A 16,735-nucleotide genomic window follows, 5' to 3' on the forward strand; every position below is an offset into this window, starting at 1 on the left:
ACTATTTCTAGCTCAGGAAAACATTTTTTCCCAGTCTTTTTAGACCATCAGAGCACCTTCACATTTCAAACTGATGAATGTTCAAGCTACAACGATAATCAGTAAAAATCAAAATTTAAAACCAACCACCCCCCAAAAACATTATAATTTACACAGCAATTTCCTCTCTACACTAGAATATCCAGAGATGCAATTGATGGAGGCATGACCATAGACCTGTGTTATTGATATTTTCTTAAATGATCAATGTCACTTCTTGGAAGTCCCTACCAGGTGATTGGATCTAGTCTGAATACATTTCAACTCTAGACTGCAAACCGAAGGCTTTCAACAGGTAGCAAATCAGACCTTACAAAAATGTATCATAATTAGTTCAATACATTTAACTCATGTTGATCTGTACAAAGACCATGTAATGTCTACATTACATTCAGCATTTTAAGTGTTTTATGTGCTCCATAGATACATATAAATGGGAAAATTTAAGACCTAAAGACATCTAATACCACATAAAGTAATGAAATAAAAAGTATTAAATAACAATATTACAAATATCAATTTATTGCAATTGCTCTAGTTACAGATATTTTAAATATTGATGTCATTTTAAAAAAAACGAAGAAAACTACTTGTTTGCTTGGACAAGACCCAAGCAGGCCAAGAGGTAAATGAAAAGTATTTGCATAAGGGAAAGTAGGCATGAAGATATTTGCAATCAATTCCTTGCTTACCAGAGTCTACTGTGAGTGGTCTCACCTCTGGAAGCCTGGACGTCCTAGTAGCCTGTGGAGGTCAGGGTCAACAAGAACTCTCCAAAGCTTGGCAGCTACACACTCTCTCAGTCTACCTTGGAGAATCAGTCGCCTCTGGACAAAGGTGCTTTTTAAAGGATTAGACTCACTTGAGGCCACACCTACTTCCTGAGATTGGATACAACCTTCAGACAGGAAGGTGTGAAAACAGCTGATTGGGTTTGCAGCATATAGAAAACAACACTTGAGGGGTAAGACCCTAAAAGAATACAGACTTCCTTTAGGGTAAATGTAAGAAGGTTGACCCCACACAAGTTGTTTGAAAATACATTTGAACTGAAGAAATGATTTTTTATTCTTCAAGCAATGACTTCATAATTGTTAAAATGTATATTCTTACTCTACTTTTAAAATTTGTAATAGCTAATGATGTTTCTAGCCATTGTTTATCTGATTATGCTTGAAAATAGAACATTAATTGGAATAATTGACACACCTACACTATATACATTTCTCATAAAAAAGGGTAACTAGGCATTCAAATGTTGTTTAAATAATTGTATATATAATAATTGGTGAAATTAACTGTGCTAAGCTTTTTCTTACCTTTAATATTTTATGAGTACTGTGGAATAAGTGGTTTATGTCCAAATAAAATCTATTGTTTGGACTCATACATTTGTAAATTTTTTTTTTTTTTTTGGGGTGGTACGCGAGCCTCTCACTCTTGTGGCCTCCCCGTTGCGGAGCACAGGCTCTGGACGCACAGGCTCAGTGGCCATGGCTCACGGGCCTAGCCGCTCTGTGGCATGTGGGATCCTCCTGGACCAGGACACGAACCTGTGTCCCCTGCATCGGCAGGCGGACTCTCAACCACTGTGCCACCAGGGAAGCCCCTGTAAATACTTTTAATCAGAATACTTTGTATATATTATGCATATAACATATGCATCAATGGATATATTCATATTAAAATATAAATATAATGTAGTAACTACTTATACAATATTTATGTGAATAATTATCTTTAATAAAATGAATAAAGAAAATTGGTTTTTCGTGAGGTATAATTGACATATAACATTATATAAGATTCAGATCTACAAGCTGAATGATTTGTTATTCATATATATTATGAAATAATCACCACAATAAGTCTAGTTAACATTCATCACACTACATAATTACAAATACTTTTTCCTGTGGAGAATTTTTTTTATAATGTTCATTTATTTATTTATTTTATTAGTCATCCATTTTATACACATCAGTGTATACATGTCAAACCCAATCACCCAGTTCATCACCCTCACCCCCGACCTCTTTCCCCCCTTGGTGTCCATAGGATTGTACTCTACATCTGTGTCTCAATTTCTGCTCTGCAAACTGGTTCATTTGTACCATTTTCTAGGTTCCACATATATGCGTTAATACACAATATTTGTTTTACTCTTTCTGACTTACTTCATTCTGTATGATAGTCTCTAGATCCATCCACGTCACTACAAATAACCCAATTTCTTTCCTTTTCATGGCTGAGTAATATTCCATTGTGTATATGTACCACAACTTCTTTATCCATTTGTCTGTCGATGGGCATTTAGGTTGCTTCCATGACCTGGCTATTGTAAATAGTGCTGCAATGAACATTGGGGTGCATGTGTCTTTTTGAATTATGGTTTTCTCTGGGTATATGCCCAGTAGTGGGATTGCTGGATCATATGGTCATTCTATTTTTAGTTCTTTAAGGAACCTCAATACTGTTCTCCATGGTGGCTGTATCAATTTACATTCCCACCAACAGTGCAACAGGGCTCCCGTTTCTCCACACCCTCTCCAGCATTTGTTGTTTGTAGATTTACATGTAGCTGTCCAGTTTTCCCACCACCACTTATTGAAGAGACTCTCTTTTCTCCATTGTATATTCTTGCCTCCTTTGTCATAGATTAGGTGGCCATAGGTTCATGGGTTTTTCTCTGGGCTTTCTATCTTGCACCACTGATCTATATTTCTGTTTTTGTGCCAGTAACCATACTATCTTGATTAAATGTAGTATCATTTGAAGGCAGGGAGCCTGATTCCTCCAGCTCTGTGCTTCTTTCTCAAGATTGCTTTGGCTATTCAGGGTCTTTTGTGTTTCCATACAAAATGTAAAATTTTTTGTTCTAATTCTGTGAAAAATGCCAGTGGTAATTTGATAGGGATTGTATTGAATCTGTACATTGTTTTAGGTAGGATGGTCATTTTCACAATACTGATTCTGCAATCCAAGAACATGTTATATCTCTCCATCTGTTTGTATCATCTTTGATTTTTTTCATCAGTGTTTTATAGTTTTCTGAGTACATGTCTTTTGCCTCCTTAAGTAGGTTTATTCCCAGGTATTTTATTCTTTTTGCTGTAATGGTAAATGGGAGTGTTTCCTTAATTTCTCTTTCAGATTTTTCATCATTAATTTATAGGAATGCAAGAGATTTCTGTGTATTAATGTTGTATTCTGCGACCTTACTAAATTCATTGATTAGCTCTAGTAGGCTTCTGGTGGCATCTTTAGGATTTTCTATATATATTATCATGTCATCTACAAACAGTGACAGTTTTACTTCTTTCCCAGTTTGGATAACATTTATTTCTTTTTCTTCTCTGATTGATGTGGCTAGGACTTCTAAGACTATGTTGAATAATAGTAGTGAAAGTGGACACCCTTTTCTTGTTCCTGATCTTAGAGGAAATGCTTTCAGTTTTTCACCATTGAGAATAATGTTTGCTGTGGGTTTGTCATATATGGCCTTTATTATATTGAGGTAGGTTCCCTCTATGCCCACTTTCACCCTGCAATATTTTAAACACTTTATTTTGAGGATCAAATGTGCAAAACAAATTTACTGAAGAAAGGACTTAATATTTTCAGCTTTCATCTCAGATACCAGTTTCCACCTTACATTTTGGTGAGTGTCCATTGAAGTGGCTGTTTCTTTGAGAAGCTTCCTAAGCCAGCCTGAGATGGAACGGGTGGTAGGTGGAGAATACATACACATATGCATACTACACACACACATAATTGCTTTTGACTTTTATAAAAACTAGAAGCCAAAAAAAAAAAAAGCCTTTATCCAAGAAATAGATCATGGTGAGCATAACAACAACAAAAAATTCCTATAAATGCAGAAAATCTTCAAATTCTGATATATAATTTTGAGTTGGTTAAATGAGTTTTAGATGAGGGATAGTCTTTTCATTTTCCCACCTGTTATGTATCAAGGTACGGCCTCTATCTTTCTTGTTCTGCCCTGGGGGTTTAGTTCATAGCACAGTGCCTGACACACAGGGAGACTTCCACAGACATTTGTTTAATCAATGACGAGGGAAGAGCAGTTTTTGCAGCACTGCCCATATTCGTTGCAAGTTTTGACACCTTAATGGTGCTTGTAAGTGAAATCATCTTTTTCTAAATTGTCTTTCTAACAGCCCTTCACAGTACCCTGAACTCTGTGAGCATTTAATAAATTTGAATTTCAGTCACACTGTATTAGGAAGGCCGAAATGCATTCCATCCCGTTTCCAGTTCTGCTGAAATTAGCGGAGCTCGCCAGGTCCAGGAGCTCAGTCGGCCCGGCGCCCACAGCACAGCACAGCCCTCCAACCCCAAACTCTCCCGCTTTTCGCTTTGGAGGCTGCAGGGAGGAGCGGAAGATCTGGGATCCGGGGAAGGGGTCGGTATACATACCCAGCATAAATCCACCCAGGAAATATGCCAGCGCTGTAGCCAAGCACATCCAAAGCTACGGAAGACCCTGGACTTGGCCATGGCTTCCGCAGGACTGAGAGAGAAGAGCCTGCTGGCCGAGCGAGCCTCGGGAATGCTGGCGAACTAGAGCGCGCCCAGGGGATCCAAAGAACGGCCAGGATTGCTGCCAACCTCACCCGCTGCAGCCTTGCGCAAAGCCCCGCCTCCGCCCCACAGGTGGGTCCAGAGGCGAATGGAAACTGGCAGCAAACTCCTGGCCCCTGGAGCACCCGGGGACTTCGATGGGAGAGAGGAAGCCGTGCAGGGAGAGGAGACATTCTGCTTGTTGGCAGACAACGTCCATTCTGTTGACCCTGGACAAGTCTGCGTTCCGGGGGACTACTGAAAATGTCCCTGCTTGTTCCCTGAAGAACTCTACTTACCAGCCTCTTTCCAGGAGCTGCTGAATGTTGGCAGCCAAGTGCATTTAACTACTGCTTTTCCTTCACTGTTGATCACTCTGCTGTCGGATTCTAATTTCTAACTTGGCACATTTGGGAAACATTTCTGATCCTGGCTGCTCCCTGATAACACGTTAGTTTCTCAACAACATATAACATCGAAACTGATGGGATTGTGTTCTTTGGTTCTCCCTTACCTGAACAAGTCTCCAAATTTCTGTAATTCTCAAGTTTCTTCCTCTGTGATTGGAGTTTTTGCCTACCTCACTACAATGTTGTAGGTTCAAATTGATACAATTAACCACTGAAAATGCCTTGCAACATAACTTGATGGTAGGTTTTCAACAAATGTCATCTTCCCTGCCCTCCCCCCTCCTATCACATTTCCCCCAGTATTTCTTTCTGAAAGTGATTTAAAGGTTTACAAATGGTGGTCCTCTTAAATAGATGACTCCATCCATCCATTTTACCCTGGAGGAAATCTTTAGCAATTCCTGAAGGGATTCCTCCTATCCAACCAAAAGCAGTTTGCAGTCAGAGCAAAGATGGCTGCTGAGTGGAATATGAACAGGATAGTACATGTCTGGTTATACCCCCAATCTTCGCTGCATTGTCTGAAGCCCTGATAATCTTAGTAAAGACACTTTTCTTTGTTCCTATCAAGTTGCCGGAAGGGTCTAATTTCTTTTTCTTGCACTGTAATTGTTGATAGATGTATTTGATGGTTTTTCCCTTAGCACTTCTGTAGAAGTAATGTACAATAGAAGAAATACAGGTTTCTAATAACTGTCAGACTATACTACTGAATTGGGTAACAAAGTACAGAACTCTAAAAATCTAATGGCTTCCTAAAACTGCTAACAAAAGATCAAGCTCAGCAAGAACCAATCACATTCATGATTGAATGAACTGATGAATATGACTATAATTTTTATGACTTTTTGTTTGAAATATTACTGACTTTTTAATCTTTCATTTTCATATATGAGGAAACATTTCCTCTTATGTAATGAAATATAGCAATTTGGTAAATTATACCTTTGTAAGCAGAATTGAAACATTTATATTTGTTCTCCCCCCCGATCCCTCCAGAATTTGAAAACTCTTAGTGAGTATTTGTGTTTTTATGGCAATAGTTACTTACATAAATCCACTAATAATCTGTTCTCCTTTTAAGAGGGCACAATTGGAAAAATTAATTATATTACAAGACTTTGACTAGAATGTCACATTTTAGAATATGCATCCAATCAGACATGACCAGATAGTTTTAAGGAACTAAGATTGACTTTATGGAGACATAAAGCCCCTTGGAAAATCAGCCTGGTACCTTGCTTGCAAAGTTCCCAGAAGCCTTACCAGGTGAGAAAGTAAGGTCACTTCCTGGCAGATATAAGAACCTCAGGATATTTGGGGGACCTCAAGAAGAGAATTAACCCAAATCTATAGGTATTACAGGTGAGTCTGATGGTAAGTTCTTGGCTTGGCTGGCTGACTTCAAGAGGCTATTAAAAATTCAGTCTGGAGATTCCTTATGAAAAGTTTCAGCAAAGAGGATTTAAAAGAGCCGATGTGAAAAAAAAAAAAAAAGAGCCAATGTGTTCAATTGCTATCCTTGCCAGACTTATGTAAATATTCAGGCCAAATTTCATGTAACTCATCTTATTTTGCAAACAAATTAATTTTAATTTGGCTTTCTTTGATAAAAATGAGCATGACTATAGAGAGAAAAAAATTCTCTTTCAGTAGAAATTATAATACACTGTTATTAATATTAGATTCTAGTTCTATTAATCATCCTTGAGATTTTGGTTGTCCACCTGAAAACCAAAATGGATCCTGAATTCTTCTAGTTTCTTCAAATATTTGACTACAATTCTTCAAACTAACGTTTCCAGTTTTTCTCCCACTTTTGACTTGGAATCATTGAGAACTAAAGCTGCCCTTTCCCTGAAGCCCTGCTATCTGAAGCTGAACAGCTTGATATAAATGTAAGAGAGACCACCACAATAGCCCATGCTTAGGCAGTCTCTGTACCTGTTGCTTTGTAAGCCACTCAGAAAGTTTACATGAATACCTAATGACATCATCAGAGACATTTCTAACTGCAAAAGATACTTCAAACTTCATATCTAGAAATCTTCTCAAATGGAAACTCTCAGGACTCAGTTGCTGAGTTTATATTTGTTCCAGTCATTAAACTTTGTTTTACTTTTGTCTCCACAGAAATGCATCTTATTAAATACCTGACTGCTCGCACCCTATAGGCCTAACTTTGAGGGCCCACTTGGATCACTGCCTCCTGAAATGAGTAACTGACATGACCTACTGTCAGAACTAAGAAATTGGCTCAGTGAGATGAAGCAATCTATTGACTCAATTTCTGGAATGTGAAACTTCTTAAAAGAAATTTCAAAGTCAGGACTGTAGGAGAGCAAAATTTGCCACCCCAAAATGTCTCTTTGGTATGTGTACTATTTCTAGATGAAAACAGCCAAGGCCTCAAAGACTCAGGAATAAACTTTTACCTTCCCCTTAACTGCCGAAAAGAATGTAGATAGAGGACCAGTAGCAGGAATGGAGCTATCACCATTGATAACTATAGGATGAACCAGGTGTGGTAGACAGGGAAGAACCAGGAATAGTCTGTTAAAATTCCTCTCAGTGTTCCATTGTCTCTACCTGGCCCAGCAAACTTTTTTTTTTTTTTAACCAAACATTTGCTTTTCCATTTCCATGTGAAATGCCTTCCTCCCCTTTGAAGTCCCAAACCCTGAGAGTTTTAGCCATTTTTGGGAGTTACTTAGTTTTCTGGGTCTCTCTCATGTATACATGTTAATAAATTGTTTGATTTTCTCATACTTTAAAAGAAGGACTAAGTTATTTGTGAAATTTGTTTTTTCTTACTCTTATCTCAATTTTTATAGCTAGTAAATATTGACTAATAGAAAAATCATTTTATTCATTAGCACAGCTTCCCAACCTGATTAATCTTCCCAAATTAAAATTAGATTATTCATTTTTTCAGTATTTATTGAGTGGCTATAGCATTCCAGACATCGTGAAAAATTCTGATGATATGACCCTGGCCTTTAGGAAGCCTACAATACAATAAGAAGGCAAATATTGAATATGTAATTAAATGTAAGAAGTTCTAAAAAGGAGCAGTATTACCTTAAATGTGAAGCATGTCGCTGCCTTAATAGGTGGCATCTGCAATCTTGATCTTGCCAATCCATTGTAAAAAGTCCAGTTAGCTGGTTTAGCAAGTCTTTGGAGTTTTTAAAAAAATATATGGATACAAATTCAATATCTGTTCTTCTTAATTAAGCTTAAAGCAGAAGGCTGCTATCTAATTATTAGCATCTTAGAGGATATTTGTATCTTACAAAGCACACTTAACAAAGCAACATTGTTGATTTATGCCAACCCCTTGCAGTCTTTCCTTCAAAGCTAAAAAATATATAAGAGACTTTTAGTACTGGAAAATCAGTCTCTCAGTAAAACTATTAACACATTTGATCTGCACATTATTCAGAGCCTCTAGCAAGACAGAACTCATTATCTTCTCCATTCATAAAATTAAATTGTTCCTATATAATCTTCTCTCACCCTTTCTAACATCCTAGAAGAGGCAATCTTGTAACTTCAAAGTCCAAATCCCTTCAAATGGGTCACAGCAAGGTTTGAAAACAAAGTACCACATATGTACTAACAAAGCAGTATATGTAAATTTCTTTTTTTTTTTTTTTTTTTTTTTTGTAAATTTCTTAATAAACATACCAATAATTAAGATTCAATAGAGAAGAAATAATGTTTAGTGTCAAATTTCATGTTTTGGCTGAAGATGTTACCTTATCTCTCATAAATGAGGAATCACCTAGATGCTCACTGTACAGATATAAACATGATGCCATTAATAATGTCACAAGGTGACAGGATGATCTGGTCATCCAGATAGCAACATTCTGTTTCCAAAAAAGTGAAAAGTTGATGTCATGATGGCTGAGATTCATGACAAGTGTTACTTCTAGTTGAGTATTAAAATCCTATGTCTAAAAACTGCCCAAAGTTAGTTTGAAACTTAAGATGTTAGACTGTTAGTATATTGTACAATAAACCATAACATATAACAGGTGAGAAGTGAGACAGGAGTGTAGTGTGAAAAGTATAAAAGACTGATAAACGTGAGTGAGAAGAAAGTTTAAAAGAAAGGCAGAAAACCATGACTGGATGATTTCCTCCTGAAGTCACAATTACTCTACTCAACAGTAAATGTAGAAATTAGAAAAGACCCACCAAGTTAAAGTGTAAAACAGAAAGAGGGCTGCAACCCATGTCCTCCTATCAATACCGGCTGTGTGTACCATGATGCTAACATTCCAGGCAGAATGGTAAATTATATTATTTGGCCTTTAAACCATGTTTCCCTATTCAGTATTATAATTAACATGTACCTTCAGCCTATTTTCCATGATAGCTTTTATATAATACTACTAGGATTAGGGGACCCCCTCATGGTTTTTCTTCCAACATTCATTCCTCATTTACATCCTCAGTCCCTGTGTACCTTCAGTACCATTAGATTATGAATAAATCGCTCTTGATTTATTTATTATTTATTTATTTTTTGGCCGTGTTGCACAGCTTGTGGGATATTACTTCCTCCACCAGGGGTTGAACCCCGGCCCTCTGCAGTGAAAGCACAGAGTCCTAACCACTGGACCACAAGGGCATTCTTAAAATCTCTCTAGATTTTTGATCTTCCTTCTAACAGCACTTTCTCTATTCTATCTTACCTGACACATATTTTTACTTGATGATACCCTTTCCCCTAAAAGCAGAAAAAATTCCGCTTCATGGGAAAGTAGAAATAAGTCCTTTAGGGCCTCATGGGGTCAGAGAGGAACGATGGACCTTTGCTCTGACATCATCAATTCACTGGTTGTTCTCTTTTGAAGTTACTACCCTCTGATTATATCATCTGCTTCTTATTCTCATCACCGTCCCCAAGTGAACACCAAGATATTCTCCCACCTTCTCCAATGTTTTTCACAGCTGTCTTGTAGATTTTTGGTGCACCTCTGGCCCTTCACTCTTCCTTTTCTTTCACACCTTGCATACAATCCATCAGTAAGTTCTATTGGCTTTGCAATCAATATATGTCATGAATCCAGCTGCTCCACCAGTATTCATCTAATCCTAGCCACAGTCCTCTCTCATCTAGACTTCTGCAACAGACCCCTAGTGGGGCTCTTCCTCCACTGTTGCTCCCATACCCATAATCATTGACTCAGTAGTTTTCTTCATAAAGTAGCAATCAGATCATGTTATTATTAAAAATCCTTCAAAGCTTTCTCATTAAACTTAAAAACAAAATTCAGACTCGTTAGAGTGGCAGCTAAACCTACTTGTTCTAGCTTTTGAAGCTGCCTCCCTTCAAGGGAAGACAACACTAAGGAAACACATGCAGACCAAGTGCACAGAGACCAGGAAACAACCACATCAGCAGAGATCACCAGCATCCCAAAGAAGCAGGCAATCCCCAAGCGAGGCCTGTGGTACTGTGCTCTCCCAGCGCTGGTGTAGTGTGTCCATATGCCTACAGATGAAGGCATTGGTAAATGGCCAGTGGTTAAGAGAGTCACTGGTCTTCTTTCAGGGTCTTTTGTGGTGACATATAAATTTTATGATTGTTTTTTCTTCTTATGTAAAAAAAATGCTATTGGACTCTTCATAGAGATTGCATTGAATCTACAGATGGCTTTCTGTAGTATTGCCATTTAAACAGTATTAATTCTTCTAACCTATGAACACAGGAAACCTTTCCATTTATTTGTTACAATATATTCTTTTTTTTTTTTTTTTGCGGTACGCGGGCCTCTCACTGTTGTGGCCTCTCCCGTTGCGGAGCACAGGCTCCAGACGCGCAGGCTCAGCGGCCATGGTTCACGGGCCCAGCTGCTCCGCGGCATGTGGGATCTTCCCAGACCAGGGCACGAACCCGTGTCCCCTGCATCGGCAGGCGGACTCTTAACCACTGGGCCACCAGGGAAGCCCTATTTGTTACAATATATTCTTAATAATGGTCTGAGGAAACTGACCCCATGCTCTATGACTCAGATTGTATACAAATACCTGGCAATATCCTCTATATTGGGTATTTTCAGGTTCATTTTTGTATGATCTCTACCTCTGGCCCAACTTTAATATGTTAGAGGTTCTCAAGAGGAGGCTAGAGACAATGATACCACTCACAGTTTTTAAACCTCCAGATGTCTGCTTCCTTCTATACGTTGGATCTCTTAGGTTTCCAACATATTGACTTCACATTAGAATCACTTGGGAGTTTTCAACATGCCAATGATTGGAGCACAATCCCAGAGATTCTAATTTAATTGGTTTGATGCTACGTATTAGTGCACTTAAGAGCTACCCAGGTGAATATGCAGCTAGAGCTGCAAACCACTAGTCTATAATCTTATTTAAAGTTTGATCAAAGATCAGCAGCATCAGTATCACCTGAGAGCAGTTTAGGCTTTATTTTAGATATACTTAATCAGCATTTGCATTTTGACAAGACACGCAGGTGACCTAAATGTACTTTAATTTAGAGACGCACCAGTCTAGAAAATAAGTTGATATCTTGAGAACAAGTCCTTCAACATGTGTTTTTCAAGATTAATTGGAATATTTTCAACACTTTGAATTTTTATATATCTTTTAGAATCAAGTTCCATTTTCACAGGAAGAAAAAAATCCTGGGTTTTTGGTTTTAATTTTATTCAGAATTATCTGACACGCATTATTTAACAAATTAAACTGTATATTAAAACATATTACCCCTAATGTAGCTTCATAGAACAAATATCTACATCTGCTTTTAAGAAAGGGGAAAAGGCCTGAAGTTGCATCATATTTATGAAACTGGGGGAGGCGGTGTTCCCGGGCAGAGTGAGCCCAGGCGCCACGGGAGGCCTCCCATCCGCGCCCGCGCTGGGAAATCGCTGGGCTTCCTCTCGCCAGCCATCGCCCCTCTGAGACCATTCGAGCCCGTCCGAAGCCGTCCGAGCCCCTCGGAGCCCGTCCGAGCCCGGGGCCAGCGAGCGTCTCATGCACAGGCACCTGGTTCCCCGGCCCCGGCCCCGGCCGGGCCGCGGGCGGCGCGTCAGAGGGAGGCGAGCGCCGCAAGGTGGCGGCGCCTCCTGCGGCCGAGATGGCTCAGGCGAGCATCAGCATCAAGGCCAACGAGGTCGCTTCTGCTGCTCCTCGTTCATGGGTTGACCTCTCCAGCCGCCTTCTGGAGAGCCTGGACCAGCTGGAGCGCAGGGTGGAAGCTTTGAGAGAAGCTGCTGCTGCAGTTGAGCAGGAGAAAGATTTCCTTCTGAGATGATGCACAGCATCCAGAACAGCCAGGGCACGCGCAGATCGGCGACGGGGAAAGAGAAGAATTAAATCTGACAGCAAAGCGTTTGATGGGACCGTTGAAGTTTCAATGGAAACAATTAGAACCCCCCAGCAGCAGGAGCCCCTCAAGCATGCCCCAGGATCATCAGCGAGGTGGTCAGCACGTTTCTGGATGATTTGGGAAACGCCGAGTCACCTAGCGTCGATGTACAGCGCATGCCCCTCAGAGGTGCCTCCTGGGCTGGGGGATCAGAAGTTTCAGTCCATAGTATATTGGCTGTGCTCCTGAAGATCAGAGGAAAATTAAGAGAAGACTAGAAACCATGCTTAGGTCTGAACACTAATTGAATCTGCTTTCAGCACTTTGTTGCAGTTTTGGAACCAGTTCCTTTAGAATGCGCTAGCAGCTTGATGATGGCCTTGTCAGAGTTTTCTAAGAGCCCTTATAAATAATGACGTATTAAGGATAAAATATTATTTTAAGTGCACATTCTAAAGGAACTGGTTCCAAAACTCTGCAACAGAATGCTGAAAGCAGATTCAATTAGTGTTCAGACCTAAGAGCCCTTATAAATAATGATGTAATAAGGATAAAATACTATTTTAAGTGATAACTAGTTCCGTATGTTAGGCATAACAACTAATATGATACTGATAGTTGTTTCCGATGAGGAAAATATTTCAGTGTCGTTAGTTTTGTGAAGAACAATTAAAGCTAGAAATATTTTGGTTACCTTTCTAGAAGTTTTTAGATTGAATTCTTGTCTTGTGCTAGGCTCTAGCACATCCACTGTTCTTGGATGAACACTTAGTGTGTGAAGGAAAATAAGTGCTCGTCTAAGGGAAAAGCCTCACGGTTCTTTTCTGGCCTGTGTCTGCGAAGACACCGGGGCACATGGGGCACTTGTTTGACTAGACATTCTGTACATAAAGCAGTCCACACATTGACCACACATCTGCTAACCAACCAGAGAGCTTAGAGGAATGGAAGGGAATTTTCTCTACATCTTCTCTTTCATTCAGCAGTTGTTTTTTTTGACATCTGTATCAAATTATTTTGAACCTAAAGATATATGCATCTCATAATATGAATGTATTCCTTGATAATACATGAAAACATGACACAAAATGTGAGAGAATTCACCTCTAGTTTTATCACTGTGAACAACTATATATCCACTTCATCTTTTTTCAAATGCATCATCTTTAAATTTTTAATCATTACAGAAATACAATGTTGTAGCTTGCCTTCAAACAGAAAAAATTAAATGCTGTTGTAAAGTCTGCTCTTTTTTTTTTTTCAATTTTTGGCCGCACCGTGTGGCATGTGGGCTCAGTAATAGAACCCATGGCCCCTACATTGGGAGTGCAGAGTCTTAACCACTGGACCGCCAGGGAAGTCTGCTTTTAATCCTCAACTTAAAAACCTCTTATTCTTAGTCCTAGCAGTTCTAATTTATTTGAATTATTTCAACAAATTAGTTGGATAAATTTACAATTTATATGTAAACCATGTTTACTGCATAAGAAATTTGTAGCTAGTATACAGACCCCCCAAAAATGGCTTGCATATTAATTTGTTTATCAATACACCCAAAAGGATGTGCACAAAATTTCATTAATACTAGATAACATAGACGCCCCTACTATATAGACAGGACCTTATCAATCTTGTCCCCCAGTGTTTATGTGGGTAGCTTTCCTAAAACTGTACAAATATTACATGTTTAATCTTTTGTAATATGATATTACAAAGAAATTGCCTTTATTCTTGTTCAGCTCGGTCATCTTCATATATGTTTAATCCTTACTAGTCACTTGTGTTGTTTAATTTTCTTCTTCTTTTGTTTTTTTTTTAAATTTCCCTTGCTATATATAACATCTTCACTACTGGTTTCTAAGAACTCATTTATGAGTGAGAATGTTAACCATTTGTGATGCAATGCAAATCAAATACCATATTTTATTGCCATCAATTTACTATGGTGTTTTGTATTTTGGTTGTGTATTAAAGTATAATCATGTTGTGTTTTCTGTAGTGAGTTCTTAGAAAAGTCCATTATTGTTAAGCCAGGACAAAATGACTTACAGATGGCTCCTTAGGGGGGGAAACTTGAGGAACTAGAGAAGGTGTGTGAAAGAGAGATCATAAAACACTGCAGAACTGACCTTCAGGAACAGCTAGAGGTGGCTAGGCACAGTGGTAGAGATAGATCCAGGGAGATGAAGCTGTGCGTCTGCGAGTTTCTGGGGCAAAGGAGCAGAGAGGGCCTCTGAGGGTCGTGTTCTCCCAAGATGGGAGCACAAGGCTGCGCTCTTAATGTAGCTCTGGCATCAGGGCTCTTCTGGCAACTGTCTCTCTAAAGGCCACTTCATGAACAGTCATACCAAGTTCTATTATATTAGGAAAGGTATTTTCTTCCCTCTGGATTCTTCCTAAATATGAAGTGAAAAACGTGCTCTATTGATGGTATTTATATGCAATTAGTCTTCTTGGATTTTATAAGGTGAAGGTAGGTCAAGGTAGCTTTCTTCACTTCATAAGTCTAGAGGACTCGGTTGTTTTCCTAAGGTGTTCAGTAATATGAACTCAACTTTTTGCCATCTCCTGGTTCTGCTTCTCTTCCCACTTCTTTTCTTGAGACATTCTCCTTCTTTGCTCCTGCCGCCTAAGTCTTGCTTCGTACGTATTTTACTCCCAGTACTTTTTTCTCATTATGAAGCCTGGTCCTGGAAGGGAGCTTTAGGTGGTTATGTCTGAGAGTTGTAGGGACTGGAGGGTACCAGCCCCTTCACATGTTATTGTGGATTCCTTGCATATTTCAGCCTGAACGCACTCACCCTACTCAGGTTCATCAGTTATTCTTTAAGGGACCTGCCAGCTTTCAATGAATCCCTACTGCTAACTTTTGGGGTTCTGAAATTTATCAGATATCCTGTCCTTTCCTTCTGTTTCCTCCTAAACAGATTCTGATACCTCATGAATCTTAGATATCCCTGATTTGTCTCCATCTGTCCAAATTTTGGGACTTCCAGACAGTTTTGTTGTAGAAAAGGTTCACGAATTTTGATATTGTATCCTAGTTTTTCTTCTGTTTTATTTAGAGTTTTGGAAATATTCCTAACGTACATTGCACTTCTTTTATATTGCCAGAATTCACAAGTGTAGTTTGGAGAAATGCACTGTATAAAAAAATGAAGAGTGCCTCCAACCTGGATCGCAGTGTTTTTAGTAGTTTCCATAAGTTGTATATAAGAGAGAACTAGGACAAAGGAATTGTGGAAGTAGTTCTCCAAGGCATCATGCTCTCCTTCACTTTGAATTTTTGAACATGCTGTTTCCTCTATCTGAACATCACTTCCATTACCCCTTTTCCTACTTAATCTCTATTTATTCAAGGGCAAATTGTGGAATAATTTCCTTTCGGAAAATGTTTACATTTCAAAAAATGCTCTTCTAGCAATTTCCATCGCACCATGGATCTCCTACTATTATTTTGTGTAAATATATCTATATAGCAACAGGACTATTTTAAAAATTTCTAGAATGATGCTTTGGGCCAGAGTTGGAACAACATTCTAGCAAGATTATAGGTCATCATGACATATATATATATTGTAGAATAATTTCATTAAGTGTATTTAATTTTTTAACGTAATTTATTTTGCTATCTATTATGTATTAGTGGTTTCTTGTTGGAATTCAGTAAAAGATAAGTATGGTAGATGGATGAAATAAAGGAAGCTAAGTGCTATGATCTTAATGTCTGTGTCACCTCCAAATTCATATATTGAACCCTAATGCCCGATGTGATGGTATTAGGAGGTGAGCTCTTTGAGAGGTGTTTAAGTCGTGAGAGTGGAGCCCTCATGAATGGGATTAGTGCCTTATAAAAGAGGCTCCAGAGAGATCCTGAGTGTCTTCTGTCAAGTGAGGACACAAGAAGTCTGCCCCTGAAACAAAGCCATCAGCCAACCACCTTGGCACCCTGATCTGAGACTTCCAGCCTCCAGAATAGGAGAAATAAATTTCTGTTGTTTGTCCAGTTTATGATATTTTTTTATAGCAGCTCCAATGGATTAACCTAACATTTTCTATGAATCTACTGTGAGCCAGTTATAGGCATTAAATTTAATCTTCACTTATACTTATTCTCATTTCATGAACATATACATGAGGAAACAGATAAGCAATGAGTTAATTATTTTAACCAATGTCATCTTATTGTAATAGCTAATTCACAATTTTAATCCATATTTGCCCAATTCCAGTATTTGTACTTTTTTGACCAAATAATGCTTTCTATTACTGATTACACTTACTGGTCATTCTTCAATGTTAGAATGATATATTAAAGTTAAGAATTGTAACTTTTATCTCTGTATCC

The 16,735-nt window shown here is 38.6% G+C and overlaps 1 pseudogene across 1 annotated transcript; it reads left to right on the plus strand.

Moving 5' to 3' along the window:
* Positions 1-11,364: 11,364 nt before the first annotated feature.
* On the plus strand, positions 11,365-12,691 carry LOC307181112 (BAG family molecular chaperone regulator 2-like; annotated as a pseudogene). The gene has a single exon. The product of its transcript is annotated as a BAG family molecular chaperone regulator 2-like (transcript).
* The last annotated feature ends 4,044 nt before the right edge of the window (positions 12,692-16,735 follow it).

The sequence above is a fragment of the Stenella coeruleoalba genome, assembly GCF_951394435.1.
Source record: "Stenella coeruleoalba genome assembly, contig: scaffold_330, whole genome shotgun sequence".
Taxonomy (NCBI): domain Eukaryota; kingdom Metazoa; phylum Chordata; class Mammalia; order Artiodactyla; family Delphinidae; genus Stenella; species Stenella coeruleoalba.